This window comes from Schistocerca gregaria, chromosome 4, assembly GCF_023897955.1.
Source record: "Schistocerca gregaria isolate iqSchGreg1 chromosome 4, iqSchGreg1.2, whole genome shotgun sequence".
NCBI classification, from domain to species: domain Eukaryota; kingdom Metazoa; phylum Arthropoda; class Insecta; order Orthoptera; family Acrididae; genus Schistocerca; species Schistocerca gregaria.
Genome location: NC_064923.1, coordinates 100,681,720 through 100,701,074, shown reverse-complemented (window position 1 = coordinate 100,701,074; position 19,355 = coordinate 100,681,720). Strand labels below are relative to the sequence as shown.

At 42.6% G+C, this 19,355-nt stretch overlaps 1 long non-coding RNA gene across 1 annotated transcript in view; it reads right to left on the bottom strand.

Annotated features, from left to right (window-relative positions):
• The window catches only part of LOC126267299 (uncharacterized), a 41,437-nt gene extending 22,363 nt beyond the window's left edge, over positions 1-19,074 (bottom strand). The window contains exons 1-2 of the long non-coding RNA XR_007548978.1: positions 18,991-19,074; positions 12,491-12,682 (exon numbers count right to left, since the gene is read on the bottom strand). This is a non-coding gene — a long non-coding RNA (uncharacterized LOC126267299). The remainder of the gene's footprint in view (positions 1-12,490; positions 12,683-18,990) is intronic.
• Between the last annotated feature and the right edge of the window lie 281 nt (positions 19,075-19,355).

The following is a 19,355-nucleotide window of genomic DNA, read 5'->3' as shown; positions in this document are numbered from 1 at the left end:
TACTTAGATACGTTTTCGCTGGAGGCCACTTGTTTGAAATTACTCAACAAAAACGAGTTTCAAGGTAACTTTTGTACGTTTTTCTTGAATAATTCGAAAACTATAGCCCATAGCGAAAATACACACTGGCCATTAAAATGGCTACACCAAAAAGAAAGGCAGATGATAACCGGGTATTCATTGCACAAATATATTATACTAGAACTGACATGTGATTACATTTCCACGCAATTTCGGTGCATAGATCCTGAGAAATCAGTACCCAGAACAACCACCTCTGGCCATAATAACTGCCTTGATACGTCTGGGCATTGAGTCAAATAGAGCTCTTGGATGGCGTGTACAGGTATAGCTGCCCATTCAGCTTCAACACGATACCACAGTTCATCAAGAGTAGTGACTGGCGTATTGTGACGAGGTAGTTGTTCGGCCACCATTGACCAGATGTTTTCAATTGATGAGAGATCTGGAGAATATGCTGGCCAGGGCAGCAGTCGAACATTTTCTGTATCCAGAAAGACGCGCACAGGACATGCAACATGCTGAAATGTAGAATTTTGCAGCGATCGAATGAAGGGTCGTAACACGTCTGAAATGTAACGTCCACTGATCACAGTGCCGTCAATGCGAACAAGAGGTGACAGAAACGTGTAACCAACGACATCCTATACCATCACGCCGGGTGATACGCCAGTATGGCGATTACGAATACGCCTTTCCAATGTGCGTTCACCGCTATTTCGCCAAACACGGATGCGAACATCATGATGCTGTAAACGGAATCTGAATTCATCCGAAAAAATGACGTTTTGTCATTCGTTCACCCAGGTTCGTCGTTGAATACACCATCGCAGGTGCTCCTGTCTGTGATGCAGCTTCAAGGGTAAGCGCATCCATGGTCTCCGTGCTGATAATCCATGCTGCTGCAAACGTCGTCGAACTGTTCGTGCAGATGGTTGTTGTCTTGCAAACGTCCCCATCTGTTAACTCAGGGATCGAGACGTGGCTGCACGATCCTTTGCAAACATGCGGATAAGATGCCTATCATCTCGACTGCTTGTGATACGATGCCGTTGGGATCCAGCACGGCGTTCCGTATTACCCTCCTGAACCTACCGATTCCATATTCTGTTAACAGTCATTGGATCTCGACCAACGTGAGCAGCAATGACGCGATACGATAAACCGCAATAGCGATAGGTTACAATCCGACGTGATGGTACACATTTCTGTCCCGTACACGAGGCATCTCAACAACGTTTCACCAGGCAACGCCGGTCAACAGCAGTTTGTGTGTTAGAAATCGGTTGGAAACTTTCCTCGTGTCAGCACGTTGTAGGTATCGCCACCGGCGCCAACCTTGTGCGAATGCTCTGAAAAGCTAATCATTTGCATATCACAGCATCTTCTTCCAGTCGGTTAAATTTCGCGTTTGTAGCACGTCATCTTTGTGGTGTAGAAATTTTAATGGCCAGTAGTGTATATCCCAGGACAAAATTTAACTACATTAAAGTTCCTACAATGAGGTCCTCTTCATTGTTTTTCTGTAGGACTCATCATTTGTACATAGCAAGCAAAAGAGTATGAAAATTTTGTGCGTGGTATTTGAAAGCGTTGCAGCTTGCATAAAACCCATGAGTAGGGACAGCTGAATCACCATGTATAAACATTCTAGTTTCCACTTTGGTTAACAGTCAACGAGACCTGATAAACCAGTGACCGGCGTTTTAACGTGCTGTCTTGGCAAGATACAGGTGCTAAATTTTCAGTTTCTAATGCTCTATGAAGATTTTTCTGTAAAGCAGTATCATATCATTTCCGCTAGTTTTCATTCATTCATTTTTCTTAAGTTACTCATTGTCAGTCGATTCTCCTTTAATAAACAACACTGTAGAGCCAAAACACATTTACAGATTAATAACGCCATTATGTCAAACCAGTCCTGTATTTAAGGGGATGATGATAAGAAGGCAGATCCACGAATTCTATATCATCATCCTGTGAAATGTCAAAATGGGGATAGTTTTCGTCCGAAATGTTATGAAGTATCAAATTGTGTTTTTGTGTCCTGTGAACGACCATGATGTTCGGCTTGTGTTGTTACGAATGAAGGGAAGGGAGAGGGGAAACACAGTGCCGACACGTACCCTAATCCTCTCGAATAGTACCAAGGAGGGTGTAGAGTCTAACGTCCCCAGGTCATGGACGGATCATCATCAACAGTGTCACATGCCAACACAAGACACTGCGAAGAGGTTCGGAATTTAATCCAAGACACTGGCGCATAGCTACAGAGGCTGGTTAAAAAAAGAAAAATGGTTCAAATGGCTCTGAGCACTATGGGACTCAACTGCTGTGGTCATTAGTCCCCTAGAACTTAGAACTACTTATACCTAACTAACCTAAGGACATCACACACATCCATGCCCGAGGCAGGATTCGAACCTGTGACCGTAGCAGTCGCACGGTTCCGGACTGCGCGCCTAGAACCGCGAGACCACCGCGGCCGGCGGCAGGTTAAAACGCCACGACACTACGCACTGTACGAAGCCATAAAATATACGAAATTCGGAATATCTCACAATAAGTGAAGACTTCTTAACTAATAGGACCCAGTAGATGGTCCTCGAGGCGAATGTTCATCAGGGAACAAGGTATTGTCAGGAGTGCCCCAGGGAACTGAGTCAGGACCGTTCTTGTTCTCCAAAAACAAATGAAATGACGGATAGCGTGAGCAGATGTCTGCAACTGATGATGGCGATGTAATGTACGGGAAAGTGTCATCTTTGAGTGACTGTAGAAGGATATAAGATAGAATTTTTATTTGTGTTGGTGAATTCCAGCTTGCTCTTAATGTAGCAAAGTGCAACCGAATGCAGATCAGGAAAGAAATCTTGTGATTTTCTGTCATAGTGTCGTCTGTGGTGTGCTGTGTGACAGTCACGTCGATTAAATGGCGAGGTGTAAGATCTCAAAGTAGTATGAAATGGAATCAGCATGTAAGGGTAGTCGTAGGGAAGGCGTATGGTCGACTTCGGTTTATTGGGAGAATTTTAGAAAAGTGTGTTTTATCTGTAAAGGAGCCCGCATATGGGACACTGTTGCGACCCATTGCTGAGTAATGTTAGAGTGTTTGGGATCCGCACCAGGTGGAATTAAAGGAAGACAATGAAGCAATTCAGAGGCGGCCTGCTAGATTTGTACCGGTAGGTTCGAGCTATACGCAAATATTGGGAACAATACGCAAGTATCGGGAACTCAAACGGGAATCACTGAAGGGAAGGAGGCGTTTCTTTCGAGGAGCACTACTGAGAAAATTAAGTGAATAGGCTTTTGCAGCTGACTGCAGAAAGGTTCTATTGTCGCCGACATACATTTCGCCTAAGGATAATCAAGATAAGTTTAGTGACATTAGGATTATACGGAGTCATAAAGGGAGTTTTCTTGGTATGTCTGCGAGCGGAGCAGGAAAGGAAATGAATAATAGTGGCGGAGGGTACCTTCCACCATACACAATATGGTGGCTCCGGAGAATGAATGTAGATGTAGCTGTATATACACTGACCTACGAAATGGTGTATATCGCAGAATTATGTAACACTCACACACACACACAGACACACACACACACACACACACACACACACAAATAGAGGGCACACACATATGTACAGCATGTAACGAGACAACGACAGTAAAATTTTTAGAGAAGGAACACGTTTTTTCATGAGAAAAATGTTAGCGATACACCTTTCCCCGCTAGGATTCCATGAAGGTTTCGACACTAGTGAGGTTCAACCGCGTTGTTCAGACTACCTTATGTTGCATCTTGTTTTAGAGAAGTTGCTGAAACTGTCGTCCGTTTACGTAAATGCACAACTGGCGTATGCGTGTTAATGGTTGTCTAACAGGCTCATAAAAACCAGGTACTTTGCGAGTAGTAGCTGCGTTTTCAGCCAGACGGGCAATCAGCTGTTCTGCATGGTTTATACGTGCCACGAACACCAAGAAACCCGCTCAAAAAGAAGGAATGAGGCAGGCAGAAAGTGGTAGCCACGGAACTGGCCCAAACCTCCCAAACGAAAATTTGGGGAAAACCGTGTATAAATGTTCAGCGACATCAGTGACAATGTGCGGGGGCCCCGTCATGCTGGATTCATAATCATGTACTCAGCGATCAAGAACTTGTACACATCATTAGAAACGTTCGTGTAAACCCAATACAAAATAAATAATAATGCATCCTTACCAGAACGCAGCACGTAAAAGCATGTTTTTTTCGGGGCTCATACCACAGGTTTGTTGGTAACAGAAACGAAGAAAATGTAATCACATGTCAGTTCTAGTATAATATAATTGTCCAATTAATATCCGTTTATCATCTGCATTTCTTCTTGGTGTAGCAATTTTAATGGCCAGTAGTGTATTAATATTACCCACTTCCTCCTGCTTGGGCAAATGGAGCAATGACATATACCGTTCAAAATAAATAAATATTTCTAAGATATGGATCTCGAATAACCTCGAGATACAGAGGTTCAAAGTTACCCTACTTGTACACAACAAAGATGGGAAACTTGTTTCGAATGTCCTGAAATGTAAAATTGTGCAATTAGCAAAACTAAAACAATGCGGCATCATTCGACTACAGTATCAACGAATCACAAGTGGAATCGGCCAACTCACACAAACACCTGGGTGTAAAAGTTTTTAGGGATATGAAATGGAACAATCACATACGCTCAGTCGCAGGTGGAGCAGGTGGCAGATTTCGGTTTATTGGTAGTATAGTAAAGAAATGCAGTCAGTCCACAAAGGAGACTGCATACAAAACTCGTGTGACCCATCCTGGTATATTGCTCAAGTGTGTGGGACCCCTACAAATAGGACTAAAAGGCGGAAGGTGGCACTAATGGTCAGAGGTTAGTTTGACCAGTGGGTGTCACGGAGATGCTGATGTAACTGAACTGGCGAGCCCTATAAGATGGAGGCAATGTGTTCCCAGAAAGCCCAGTTAGAAAATTCAAGAACCAGCTTTAAATAATGAACCTAGGAATGTAGTACAACCCCCACGTTTTGGTCCCATAGGGATCGTGAGGACAAGTTTACGGCGCCCACTGAGGCCTTTAATCAGTCGTTCTTCCCGAGCACCATACGTGGATGGAACGTTAAGAAACCTTAAGTAACTGGTAAAGAAGGACGTACCCTCTGACACACACTTCACAATAGTTTACACAGTATGGATGTAGATGTAGAATTATTGCTGTAGAGAAAACTGATTTCATATTTTAAGTCACATATAGAGGATGTGCGCACGTTGCAGTAGGAATGGGAGAAGAAGCTAAGTTCAACTCATATATATATATATATATATATATATATATATATATATATATATATAGGGTGAACCAGAACTCCACCGACAAAATTTCTGAGGTTCTTCAGGAACATTTTCTGAGTATCATGGTACGAAGGACCTGTGGTCTCTGATGGCTCATTACAAAGTAATAATGTAATTATGACTTTTGACATTGTTATGAGAATTATCTTTGTTTCTGTAAACATACTTTCACAACAGGAAAAAACCCTGTAATATCGAATCGACAAAACGTAGCAACAGGGAAGCATCCGTTTATTCGTGGACGCCTATGTAAAAATGCACAACTACTGTTATGTTGTTGACATCGCTGCGAGAACAGCTGAGCATGTAGTCGTCTTGCTGTTTTTCCAGTGCATTCAGTGAAACGATAGGAGATATGCATAACAGCCGAATCTTCAGCAGTAAGCCAGTCCACACTGTTGTGTAGCTCTGTTAACGCACAACTAACGCTGCCGGAAGTACCAACTCGAAACTGGACAGAGCGGCAGTGTTCGCAGGCCTGAGGGAGGAGAGTAAAGCGGAACTCACTGTTGTCAACGGCAAGTGTCGTGAGTCAACGGAACAACTTCGTTTTCGGACAAGACATACACACAGTAGACATTGTCGACATTCCACTGTTTTGCACATATTTGCAATGCAATAGCGATGTAAAGGGTAAGCAATCAAACGATATGTACTCACTTTGCCACTGGGGATCACGGGCACATTTTGTCGGGGGAGTTCTGGTTGATCCTGTATACATGCATAATGGTCTTTTCTGTAGACTGACAACGCGTCTTATGTACATTAGGTGTAGGCCATATTTTATGTTAAACTTTAATCTATTGAGTAGAAGACATACGATTTTTACAATCCATGTTTGTAACACAGTTTTGATGTTTCCCATTATATTTCCTGAAGATTTAGTCGTGCGTATATATATATATATATATATATATATATATATATATATATATATATATATATATATATATATATACTCCTGGAAATTGAAATAAGAACACCGTGAATTCATTGTCCCAGGAAGGGGAAACTTTATTGACACATTCCTGGGGTCAGATACATCACATGATCACACTGACAGAACCACAGGCACATAGACACAGGCAACAGAACATGCACAATGTCGGCACTAGTACAGTGTATATCCACCTTTCGCAGCAATGCAGGCTGCTATTCTCCCATGGAGACGACCGTAGAGATGCTGGATGTAGTCCTGTGGAACGTCTTGCCATGCCATTTCCACCTGGCGCCTCAGTTGGACCTGCGTTCGTGCTGGGCGTGCAGACCGCGTGAGACGACGCTTCATCCTGTCCCAAACATGCTCAATGGGGGACAGATCCGGAGATCTTGCTGGCCAGGGTAGTTGACTTACACCTTCTAGAGCACGTTGGGTGGCACGGGATACATGCGGACGTGCATTGTCCTGTTGGAACAGCAAGTTCCCTTGCTGGTCTAGGAATGGTAGAACGATGGGTTCGATGACGGTTTGGATGTACCGTGCACTATTCAGTGTCCCCTCGACGATCACCAGAGGTGTACGGCCAGTGTAGGAGACGGCTCCCCACACCATGATGCCGGGTGTTGGCCCTGTGTGCCTTGGTCGTATGCAGTCCTGATTGTGGCGCTCACCTGCACGGCGCCAAACACGCATACGACTATCATTGGCACCAAGGCAGAAGCGACTCTCATCGCTGAAGACGACACGTCTCCATTCGTCCCTCCATTCACGCCTGTCGCGACACCACTGGAGGCGGGCTGCACGATGTTGGGGCGTGAGCGGAAGACGGCCTAACGGTGTGCAGGACCGTAGCCCAGCTTCATGGAGACGGTTGCGAATGGTCCTCGCCGATACCCCAGGAGCAACAGTGTCCCTAATTTGCTGGGAAGTGGCGGTGCGGTCCCCTACGGCACTGCGTAGGATCCTACGGTCTTGGCGTGCATCCGTGCGTCGCTGCGGCCCGGTCCCAGGTCGACGGGGACGTGCACCTTCCGCCGACCACTGGCGACAACATCGATGTACTGTGGAGACCTCACGCCCCACGTGTTGAGCAATTCGGCGGTACGTCCACCCGGCCTCTTGCATGCCCACTATACGCCCTCGCTCAAAGTCCGTCAACTGCACATACGGTTCACGTCCACGCTGTCGCGGCATGCTACCAGTGTTAAAGACTGCGATGGAGCTCCGTATGCCACGGCAAACTGGCTGACACTGACGGCGGCGGTGCACAAATGCTGCGCAGCTAGCGCCATTCGACGGCCAACGCCGCGGTTCCTGGTGTGTCCGCTGTGCCGTGCGTGTGATCATTGCTTGTACAGCCCTCTCGCAGTGTCCGGAGCAAGTATGGTGGGTCTGACACACCGGTGTCAATGTGTTCTTTTTTCCATTTCCAGGAGTGTATTTCCTGAAGATTTAATCTTGCGTATGTAAACAATTACAAAAACTTCACTTCCAAAAATTCAGACGTTACAGTTCTTGTTCGAATATCTGCAGTCCTCTTGATCAGCACATCACATAAAGGATGGCCGTTGTGGGCGGTTGGCTCTTCTACCTTCTGTGCAAGTCGCGGAGTTGGGGCAGAGGATTAGCGGACCATTCCTTGACCACCGTTTACAGGACACCGTTTTCACCGTGGCGAATCAGAAGGGAAAAGGACGGAGTGTAGGGTGACAAGTTGGGGTTGGGGCTGGCAGGTAGCGATGCGCCACTGGAGGACTGTGGATCCAGCCGCTGCACAATCTTACAACACAAAGACAAACTTGTTGGTGCAGTCCTGCTCGGCAAGAGAGGTGGGGTTTCTTATCTGTCACTATGCCGCTAATATCTGACGGGTCTGCAGGCTTTGTAGTTGGTGCCGTTAGCCCGGATGGCAGTAGCGGTCATTTATGAAACCTTCGTTACGTCTCTTGTTTCGTATGCACTAGTTGACTTACAGATTTGTTTCATGCATTTTTTCTGCTTTTGTGTTGGTTATGTGTTGAAAATGTGCAGTGAAGAGGAGAAATATTTGTAGAAAATAATTTACAAAGTGCTTGACGAGTCCTCAGCTGATGAAATATTTGATGACGGTTAGATTACTCATAATCTGAAAACAGTGGTAATTATAGGCTTTTTTGAATATGAGTACATGTGTTTATCATATTATTTTCACAGAATGTGTTGTTATGAAAGATTATTCTGCAGGTAGAGCAGGAAATAAATCTAAACATATGACTCCAGTGAATGTAACGTATCACTGCATATCTGTCCATATTTCATTTTGTATCACATTGCATTCCAATATAAACGTTAAATTTTGCTGTGGTGTTGAGTTTTATAAATTTCTTTGCATTAAATTTGCTGTGAATGAAACGTAAATACAACGTTAACGTGTTTTGTTATGTATTTGACAACATTAGCGATACGAAAATATGTTTATATAAAAGCAGAAAGTCCAATAAACCTAATAACGTGTAGCAATTCCAACTACCCAATATGCACACGATTTTTAATTTCCAAAACACCACTTATTTTAGCCAATTCGCAGGTAATGTCTTCTAACTACGAAACCAGCACCATAAATGTTAATTGGTAGTTGTAGTATGATTAATTAATTTTCCATTTGCCAGTGTTTATTTTACAGTATAAGACGCGTCTATTACTGTTTATGACCCTGTAACTTTGGACAAAAGTTTTAATTTTTCTATGATGTTAACCAACTACAAAAGGAGATTTTAATCTGCAACAGACTATTTATATCTGAGCACTGACTCCCAAAAGCCTCTAGCTTAACTGTCTGTCATGATCCCTCTTCTGTCACTGAAAAGACGGTTTCCGGAATATGCCAATAATGTGCTCTGTTTACCTTCAAGATGGCGGCGAGACTTGACTCAGTGTGTCACTCGTCTTATAGCCACGTTTTGGGGGAAAATGATTAAATGGAAGAAGGAAACCACAAGTATTCGTTTTGAGAGGTAAATTATTATTTTTCATTTTGTCGGCACTGACTGTTAGTACATAAAACCAGCACTGATTGCAGTACTTTGCATGGTTATGGTCAGATTTGGCAGGGTTAATTTAAGCGGCGGCCGGATGCCTTCTTGTCGCCACCCTGTTATGGGAGTGATGATAACGGATTCCCATATGGAGGACATAGTGATAGACATTCCTGGGGTTGTGAGGCAGCTGAATGGGTTGAAAATAAATAAATCGCCAGGTCCTGATGGGATTCCAATTCGGTTTTACAAAGAGTACTCTACTGCATTGGCTCCATACTTAGCTTGCATTTATCGCGAATCTCTTGCCCAACGTAAAGTCCCGAGCGACTGGAAAAAAGCGCAGGGCAGAAGGACGGCTCCTCATATTGCAGACCAATATCCTTAACATCGGTTTGTTGCAGGATTCTCGAACATATTCTCAGTTCGAATATAATGAATTTCCTTGAGACAGAGAAGTTGCTGTCCATGCATGAGCACGGCTTTAGAAAGCATCGCTCCTGTGAAACGCAACTCGCCCTTTTTTCACATGATATCTTGCGAACCATGGATGAAGGGTATCAGACGGATGCCATATTCCTTGACTGCCGGAAAGCGTTTGACTCGGTGCTCCACTGCAGACTCCCAACTAAGGTACGAGCATATGGGATTGGTTCCCAAGTACGGCAGTGGCTCCAAGACTTCTTAAGTAATAGAACCCAGTACGTTGTCATCGATGGTGAGTGTTCATCGGAGGTCAGGGTACCATCTGGAGTGCCCCAGGGAAGTGTGGTAGGACCACTGTTGTTTTCTATCTACATAAATGATCTTTTGGATAGGTGGATAGCAACGCGCGGCTGTTTGCTGATGATGCTGTGGTGTACGGGAAGGTGTCGTCGTTGAGTGACTGTAGGAGGATACAAAATGACTTCGATAGGATTAGTGTAAAGAATGGCAGCTAACTCTAAATATAGATAAATGTAAATTAATGCAGATGTCGACGAAAAAGAATCCTGAAATGTTTGACTACTCTATTAGTAGTGTAGAGCTTGGCACAGCTTTGAGGCTGACTGCAGTACAATTTTACTGCCGCCAACTTACATTTCGTGGAAAGACCACAAAGATAGGATAAGAGAGATTAGGGCTCGTACAGAGGCATATAGGCATTTTCCCTCGTTCTGTTTGGGAGTGGAACAGGGAGAGAAGATGCTAGTTGTGGTACTAGGTACCCTCCGCCACGTTTTTGGATTGCGGTGTATGTATGTAGATGTAGATGTAGATAAGGGACAACACAAGGACAACACATACACCCAGTCCCCAGGCAGAGAAAATTACCAATCCCGCCAGGAATCGAACCCGACACACCGTGATCCAGAAGCAGCAACGCTAGCCACTAGACCACGAGCTGCGAACGATCATGTCAGACGCTATGTCGAATATGATTGTTTCATTGTCTTTCTGGCCATACTGTGTCATCTTTCTTGAACTCTCAAGACTCTGTCCCAAATGTTGATTTTATCGACGTTTCCGCTCACACTTCCACGTCCTCCGTCGTCGATTCCACGACTGCACAGGTGGCGTCGCTGTCCTCGCGTGTGTCACATCCAATAATCATCCAGACTGCACTGACTGACAGCAACATGCGCCTCTCATGAGATCATCAGAGGGCCACATTACTCTTCTTGACAATTTTTTTCTTTATGAAACGTTTCCAATCATAAAGTTGTATCAAAGGGTACTGAATCCTGGGGCAAATTTAGTTACTCGTTTACATATGAAGACATTTAATAAGGTGTGCATTAATACACTACTGACCATTCAAATTGCTCCACCAAGTATAAATGCAAATGATAAACGGGTATTTATTGGACAAATATATTATACTAGAACTGACATGTGATAACATTTTCACGAATTTGGGTGCATAGATCCTGAGAAATCAGTACCCAGAACAACCACCTCTGCCCATAATAATGGCCTTGATACGCCTGGGCGTTGAGTCAAACAGAGCTTGGATGGCGTGTACAGGTACAGCTCCCCATGCAGCTTCAACACGATACCACAGTTCCTCAAGAGTAATGACTGGCGTATTGTAACGAGCCAGTTGCTCGGACACCATTGATCAGATGTTTTCAGGTGGTGAGAGATCTGGAGAATGTGCTGGCCAAGGTAGCAGCCGAACATTTTCTGTATCGAAAAAGGCCCCTACAGGTCCTGCAACATGCGGTCCTGAATTTTCCTGCTGAAATGTAGGGTTTCGAATGGATCGAATGAAGGGTACAGTCACGGGTCCAGACACTTCTGAAATGTAACGTCTTCAATGCGAACAAGAGGTGACCGAGACGGCACCCCATACCATCACGCCGAGTGATACGCCAGTATGCGTGCACCGCGATGTCACCAAACACGGATGCGACCATCATGATGCTGTAAACAGAACCGGGATTCATCCGAAGAAATGACGTTTCGCCATTTGTGCACCCAGGTTCGTCGTGGAGTACACCATCGCAGGCGCACTTGTCTGTGATCCAGCGTCAAGGGTAACCGAAGCCATGGTCTCCGAGCTGACAGTCCATGCTGCTGCAGACATCGTCAAACTGTTCGTGCACATGGTTGTTGTCCTGCAAACGTCCCCATGTGTTGACTCAGGGGTCGAGACGTGGCTGCACGATCCGTTACAACCATGCGGATATGCGGATAAGGTTCTTGTCATCTCGACTGCTAGTGATACGAGGTCGTTGGGATGCAGCACTGCGTTCCGTATTACCCTCCTGAACCCACCGATTCCATATTCTGCTAGCAATCATTGAATCTCGACCATCGCGAGTAGCAATGTCGCGATACGGTAAACCGCAATCGCGATAGGCTACAATCCGACCTTTATCAAAGTCGGAAACGTGATGGTACGCATTTCTCCTCCTTACACGTGGCATCACAATAAAGTTTTACCAGGCAACGCAAGTGAACTGCTGTTTGTGTATGAGAAATCGGTTGGAAACTTTTCTCATGTCTGTTCTTTACAAGTATTTGAAATATTTAAATGTTTAAGGAAAAGGAAATCTTATGCCGTGTAATTCACACAAAATGATAAAAGAATATAAAAACTGCATAACTGAAAAAATTGTCCACAGTATTACAGGTTTACGTGGCAGTTACCTCGTAGTTGGGCGGGTAAATGATGCTCAGCTGTTGACGCAGTGCGTTGGTTATCTGAAGAACGGTCGGCGCGGCGGTGATGGCAGCCTGTGCCTGTGGTTGTGGTTGTGGTTGTGGTAGTGCACGTGTTCGTGCCGGCCATCCTCCTCGCCTAGCCAGGGCAGCGACAGACCCAGGCGCCACTTCCTCGCACTGCAAAGACACTCAGATCTGTTATCTGCACGTAAATGCTACAACGAACTCTGTTACGAGTGAACAATTGCCTCTAAGTACTAATCAATTTTGGTCTACAGCTATCAGTCTAATAGAATTCTTCCGTCGGGTTTTATGACCGTTATAGTGATCTAGCGAAAGGTGACATTCGTATTATTAATGAATATGACATAAAACATAACTAAACAATCACGAAAACTGCAGATAAATGCACTGCCCAAATTTTGATTAGCCAAAATTAGTTGACAAACAGCTTAATACAGTGATGTTACACTTTCAGAACTCAATACCAAACGGACTGTATGACGTGCATTCGACAAATCCTTGATATCTTTCTGGAGGTCAGAAAGTTCTAGTAAAACTACCAGCTGGTGGTTTATAGGCACAGATCTGATACCCCATAGCGTCGTAAATGTGCAATCGTGTGCATATCTAGGCGAATTTGATGCCTAACACATCAACGTCAACATACGGTATTGCTCCTAAAACCACTGAAGTACGTCTCTCTGTGTGTCGAGAACATTGATCTTGCTGGAAATTGTCACCGCTCTTGGGAAGGGCATCAACCATGAAGGGGTGCAGGTTGTTGTGGTCTTCAGTCCTGAGACTGGTTTGATGCAGCTCTCCATGCTGCTCTATCCTGTGCAAGCTTCTTCATCTCCCAGTACCTATTGCAACCTACATCCTTCTAAATCTGCTTAGTGAATTCATCTCTTGGTCTCCCTCTACGATTTTTACCCTCCAAGCTGCCTTCCAATACTAAATTGGTGATCCCTTGATGCCACAGAATATGCCCTACCAACGGATCCCTTCTTCTAGTCAAGTTGTGCCACAAATTTCTCTTCTCCCCAATTCTATTCAATACCTCCTCATTAGTTATGTGATCTACCCATCTAATCTTCTGCATACTTCTGTAGGACCGCATTTCGAAAGCTTCTATTCTCTTCTTGTCTAAAATATCTATTGTCCACGTTTCACTTCCATACATGACTACACTCCAAACAAATACTTTCAGAAACGACTTCCTGACACTGAAATCTATACTCGATGTTAACAAATTTCTCTCCTTCAAAAATGCTTTCCTTGTCATTGCCAGTATACATTTTATACCCTATCCACTTGCTCCCCAAATAGCTGAAGTCATTTACTACTTTAAGCGTCTCATTTCCTAATGTAATTCTCGCAGCATCATCTGATTTAATTCGACTACATTCCATTATACTCGTTTTGGTTTTGTTTATGTTTGTCTTATACCCTCCGTTCAGCTGCTCTTCCAGCTCCTTTGCTGTCTCTAACAGAATTACAATGTCATCGGCGAACCTGAATGTTTTTATTTCTTCTCCATGGATTTTAATACCTACTCAGAATTTTTCGTTTGTTTCCTTTACTGCTTGCTCAATATACAGACTGCATAACATCAGGGATAGGCTACAACCCTGTCTCACTCCCTTCCCAACCACTGCTTCCCTTTCATGCCCCTCGACTCTTATAACTGCCATCTGGTTTCTGTACAAATTGTAAATAGCCTTTCGCTCCCTGTATTTTACCCCTGCCACCTTCAAAATTTGAAAGAGAATATTCCAGTCAACATTGTCAAAAGCTTTCTCTAAGTCTACAAATGCTAGAAACGTAGGTTTGCCTTTCCTTAATCTATTTTCTAAGATAAGTCGTAGGGTCAGTATTGCCTCACGTGTTCCAACATTTCTGAATTAATGTTCATTTGTTCCACATCGGTCATGTTGCCTCTGATGACCACCACGTTCCCATGGCGCCCAGGCAAATATCGTCAATAACACAACACTGGCGCCTCTGGCCTGTGCCATAGCACAGAGCATGTTTCAAACAGTCACCTGCCAGGATGAAGATGTGTCCGCACACGATCGTCGGCCTGGTGAGTATCAACTATCCTTACCTTGCCTGAATAGCTTTTTATTTTTATTTATTTATTTTTTGCACAATGGCGTACTGTGGCACCATCAGCAGAAGATGAAAAACGTTTTTTTTAATGGCGCAATTTGTACTTTAATATGCTGTAATAAGTTACTAATAAAGTAATTTCTGACAATTAGGCTACTACATGGCGATGTATACAGCAATCTTTTATAATTTTGGTATTACATAACGATCTATAAGGCAGTTTGTTACAATTTTGCTGTAACATGACGATTTATAGGCCAATTTGTTACAATTTTGCTATATTACCAACAGCACATGACAAATGTTTTGCACTGCGAGATAAAGTTACAGCCCTAGCATTGTGGTCACTATAAGGAATGGCTGACTTTGATATCAGTTTTAGCAAAACGACAATGAGTTTCTCGGAAATAATATCTACAACTTAGATGTGAGAATGACATCAGTTAGTACAAAGATCAAACCATCCTAATCAACAAGTGACATTTCAGCTGCAATTTGAATTTGCAGAAGTATCATGAGTGTTCTGCAATGTTATAGAACAAACCTAAACATATTTTGACACACAATACAGATAATTTTTCGTTTGATAATGTGTGGTACAAAGATTAAACTAAGCTCTATAAGTTGTACATCAGCAATATCAGTATATGAGGCATGAGTATATTGCAGAGTAAAACAGACGTTTTACATGTTGAAATGCTTAATTTGAGGGGGTCATTGAACGTGTTATAGTGTTCTACTACTAATCAAACCACTCTCATGAATATTTGTAAAAATTTCGGTAAGTTTCATCAATAGTGTCAATGAAATATGAGGTTTTCCTCTTTGCCCACATTTGATGTTTACATTTTGTACTTGGAGCATTACAAATTTATTCTCAGTATTATGAAAATATATAGTTAAGTGAAGTAATACATTAAAGATCTCTTTAAAATACCTTTTTCTCCTGTCAAATTATTTTTGTTCATCTCTTTGTATAGCCTCATTTAGGCCTAGGAGAAACTGTCAGCTACATGCTTAGCATGTCATTTAAGCATAGGACATATGTTTTATACAGTTACATAACAATTTAGGCTTGTAAATATCTATGTGAAAATCAATTTGAGAATCACATTCATGTTTTTATACTTCAAATGAAGGTTACACCATCTTCTTTTTTGGTTTTGTTAAGTGTTTATGTCTCATATTTGGATATGAAGTTATCCTTGCATATTACGAAAATATGTAGTTTAAACTGAAGTAGGTTAAAACTGGAGAAACCGCAAAAAGGGGGATTTAAGGAGATGGGACCGCGATAAACTGACTAAACCAGAGGTGGTACAGAGTTTCAGAGAGGGCATAAGGGAACAATTCACAGGAATGGGGGAAAGAAGTACAGTAGAAGAAGAATGGGTAGCTCTGAGGGATGAGGTAGTGAAGGCAGCAGAGGATAAAGTAGGTAAAAAGACGAGGGCTAGTAGGAATCCTTGGGTAACAGAAGAAATATTGAATTTAATTGATGAAACGAGAAAATATAAAAATGCAGTAATTGAAGCAGGCAAAAAGGAGTAGAAACGTCTCAAAAATGAGAGCAACAGGAAGTGCAAAATGGCTAAGCAGGGATGGCTAGAGGACAAATGTAAGGATGTAGAGGCTTGTCTGACTAGGGGTAAGATAGATACTGCCTACAAGAAAATTAAAGAGACCTTTGGAGAAAAGAGAACCACTTGTATGAATATCAGGAGCTCAGATGGAATCCCAGTTCTCAGCAAAGAAGGGAAAGCAGAAAGGTGGAGGAGTATATAGAGGGTCGATACAAGGGCGATGTACTTGAGGACAATATTATGGAAATGGAGGAGGATGTAGATGAAGATGAAATGGGAGATACGATACTGCGTGAAGAATTTGACAGAGCACTGAAAGACCTGAGTCCAAAGAAGGCCCCGAGGATAGACAACATTCCATTAGAACTACTGATGGCCTTGGGAGAGCCAGACCTGACAAAACTGTACCATATGGTGAGCGAGATGTATGAGACAGGCGAAATACCCTCATACTTCAAGAAATATATAATAATTCCAATCCCAAAGAAAGCAGGCGTTGACACATGTGAAAATTCCCAGAACTATCAGTTTAATAAGTCACAGCTGCAATATACTAACACCAATTCTTTACAGACTAATGGAAAAACTGGTAGAAGCCGACCTCGGGGAAGATCAGTTTGGATTCCGTAGAAATATTGGAACACATGAGGCAATACTGACCCTACGACTTATCTTAGAAGAAAGATTAGGAAAGGCAAACCTACGTTTCTAGCATTTGTAGACTTAGAGAAAGCTTTTGACAATGTTGACTGGAATAATCTCTTTCAAATTCTGAAGGTGTTAGGGGTAAAATACAGGGAGTGAAAGGCTATTTACAATTTGTACAGAAACCAGATGGCAGTTATAAGAGTTGAGGGGCATGAAAGGGAAGCAGTGATAGGGAAGGGAGTGAGACAGGGTTGTAGACTCTCCCCGATGTTATTCAATCTGTATATTGAGCGAGCAGTAAAGGAAGCAAAAGAAAAATTCTGAGTAGGTATTAAAATCCATGGAGAAAAAATAAAAACTTTGAGGTTCGCTGATGACATTGTAATTCTATCAGAGACAGCAAAGGACTTGGAAGAGTAGTTGAACGGAATGGACAGTGTCTTGAAAGGAGGATATAAGATGAACATCAACAAAAGCAAAACGAGGATCATGGAATGTAGTCGAATTAAGTCGGATGATGCTGAGGGAATTAGATTAGGAACTGAGACACTTAAAGTAGTAAAGGAGTTTTGCCATTTTGGGAGCAAAATAACTGATGATGGTCGAAGTAGAGAAGATATAAAATGTAGACTAGCAATGGCAAGGAAAACGTTTCTGAAGAAGAGAAATTTGTTAACATCGAGTATAGATTTCAGTGTCAGAAAGTCGTTTCTGAAAGTACTTGTATGGAGTGTAGCAATGTATGGAAGTGAGACATGGACGATAAATAGTTTGGGCAAGAAGAGAATAGAAGCTTTCGAAATGTGGCGCTACAGAAGAATGCAGAAGATTAGATGGGTAGATCACATAACTAATGACGAAATATTGAATAGAATTGGGAAGGATTTTGTGGCATAGCTTGACAAAAAGAAGGGACCGGTTAGTAGGACATGTTCTGAGGCATCAAGGGATCACAAATTTAGCTTTGGAGGGCAGTATGGAGGGTAAAAATCGTAGGGGGAGATCAAGAGATGAATACACTAAGCAGATTCAGAAGGATGTAGGTTGAAGTAAGTACTGGGAGATGAAGAAGCTTGCACAGGATAGGGTAGCATGGAGAGCTGCATCAAACCAGTCTCAGGACTGAAGACCACAACAACAACAACATTTAGTTTAAGTTGTGCAATTCATTAAATGTATCTTTAGAATGCATTTTTATATGGGTCTCTGTGCTAAATTGTTTCAAAAATGTAATGTTGGTGGATAAACACATTACCACAGACATGCGCAAAATGTAATGCAAAAAAGCTTAATTAATCTTGAATAACAGTGATTACATTTTTCTAGTGTAGCACATGATGCGTTTTATTCTTCCCCCCTTAGCTACTCGTACATGAGGTGAAGCTTTACTAAAAAAATTTGTAAAAGCATCAGGTGATAAAAGTTTCATCTTTGTACCATGAGTACATTGCCTTAAACAGTCCTAAGATCGGAATGTCATATTTTTGTGTACCAGTATTTTGATATACCTTATGTGTACATATTGTAATTTATCCATTACCTATTTTTTGGTGCTGTGAGTACACATGCTAGATGATAGGTGTAGTACTTGACACAAATAATTTTTTCGTATTTTTCATAGATAGTAAAGGTAGTTCAGATACTTTTGAACATGGCAGATGCACCTGATGAGTCGGTTTCATTTTAATATCTGTTAAACTTCTGGGTTCAGCTTGACGGAGAGGGGGAGAGAGTGGGATGGGGTGGGGGACAAGATTGTATACTGTGTTCAACGTTATTAACGACATCATGTGATCAGGGTGAAAGGTCACTGATAACATCATGCATTGGCCCCTGCATGCAGGCACCCAAAGATGAAAGGTCAAATTTGCCTCCAGATTGGCATTGCATTGCTACTGATGGGTCACAATGAAAAATATTATTTTTCATCTGCAGTGATGAGACTATGAACAAGTTTTGTAGGTGGACAACAATTCATAGAATTTGTATACACATACACTTCCATTCTCTCCTGTTGTTGGAAAAGTAATACGTGACACAGTGATATTTGTTTTCGATTTTCCAATCTGAGTGAAGGAAAGTGTGTCAAGTACCTTGATAATTTAACATGTATGATAAGTACACTATTTGTTCACTCACAGCTTGAAACACCAGAAGGGCAGGAAGAATGCGCCAGCCTCAGGTGCAGTAATCAGGTGGAGAACAGCCAGCAAGCACACCTGCAAAGGAAGGCACTGAGTTGTTAGTGTGTAATGTGTAGCCAAGCATAGCAGATGCTAGGATTAGCTAAACTTGCTAAAGTACCACAAGCACACATAACGTCAGTGAACTGTATCAATGTTTTATTTTGTACTTATGCAGGACGTTTGCTGTAGCTGATGGTTTTATAATGCTGCACTTTAAGGCACTGCTGAATGCAACTTGAGTATGCCAGTGGCATTATCCAGCTGTTGTCATTACCTTCGCCATGATGAATAGATCTGCTCTGCCCGTGATGGGTTTTC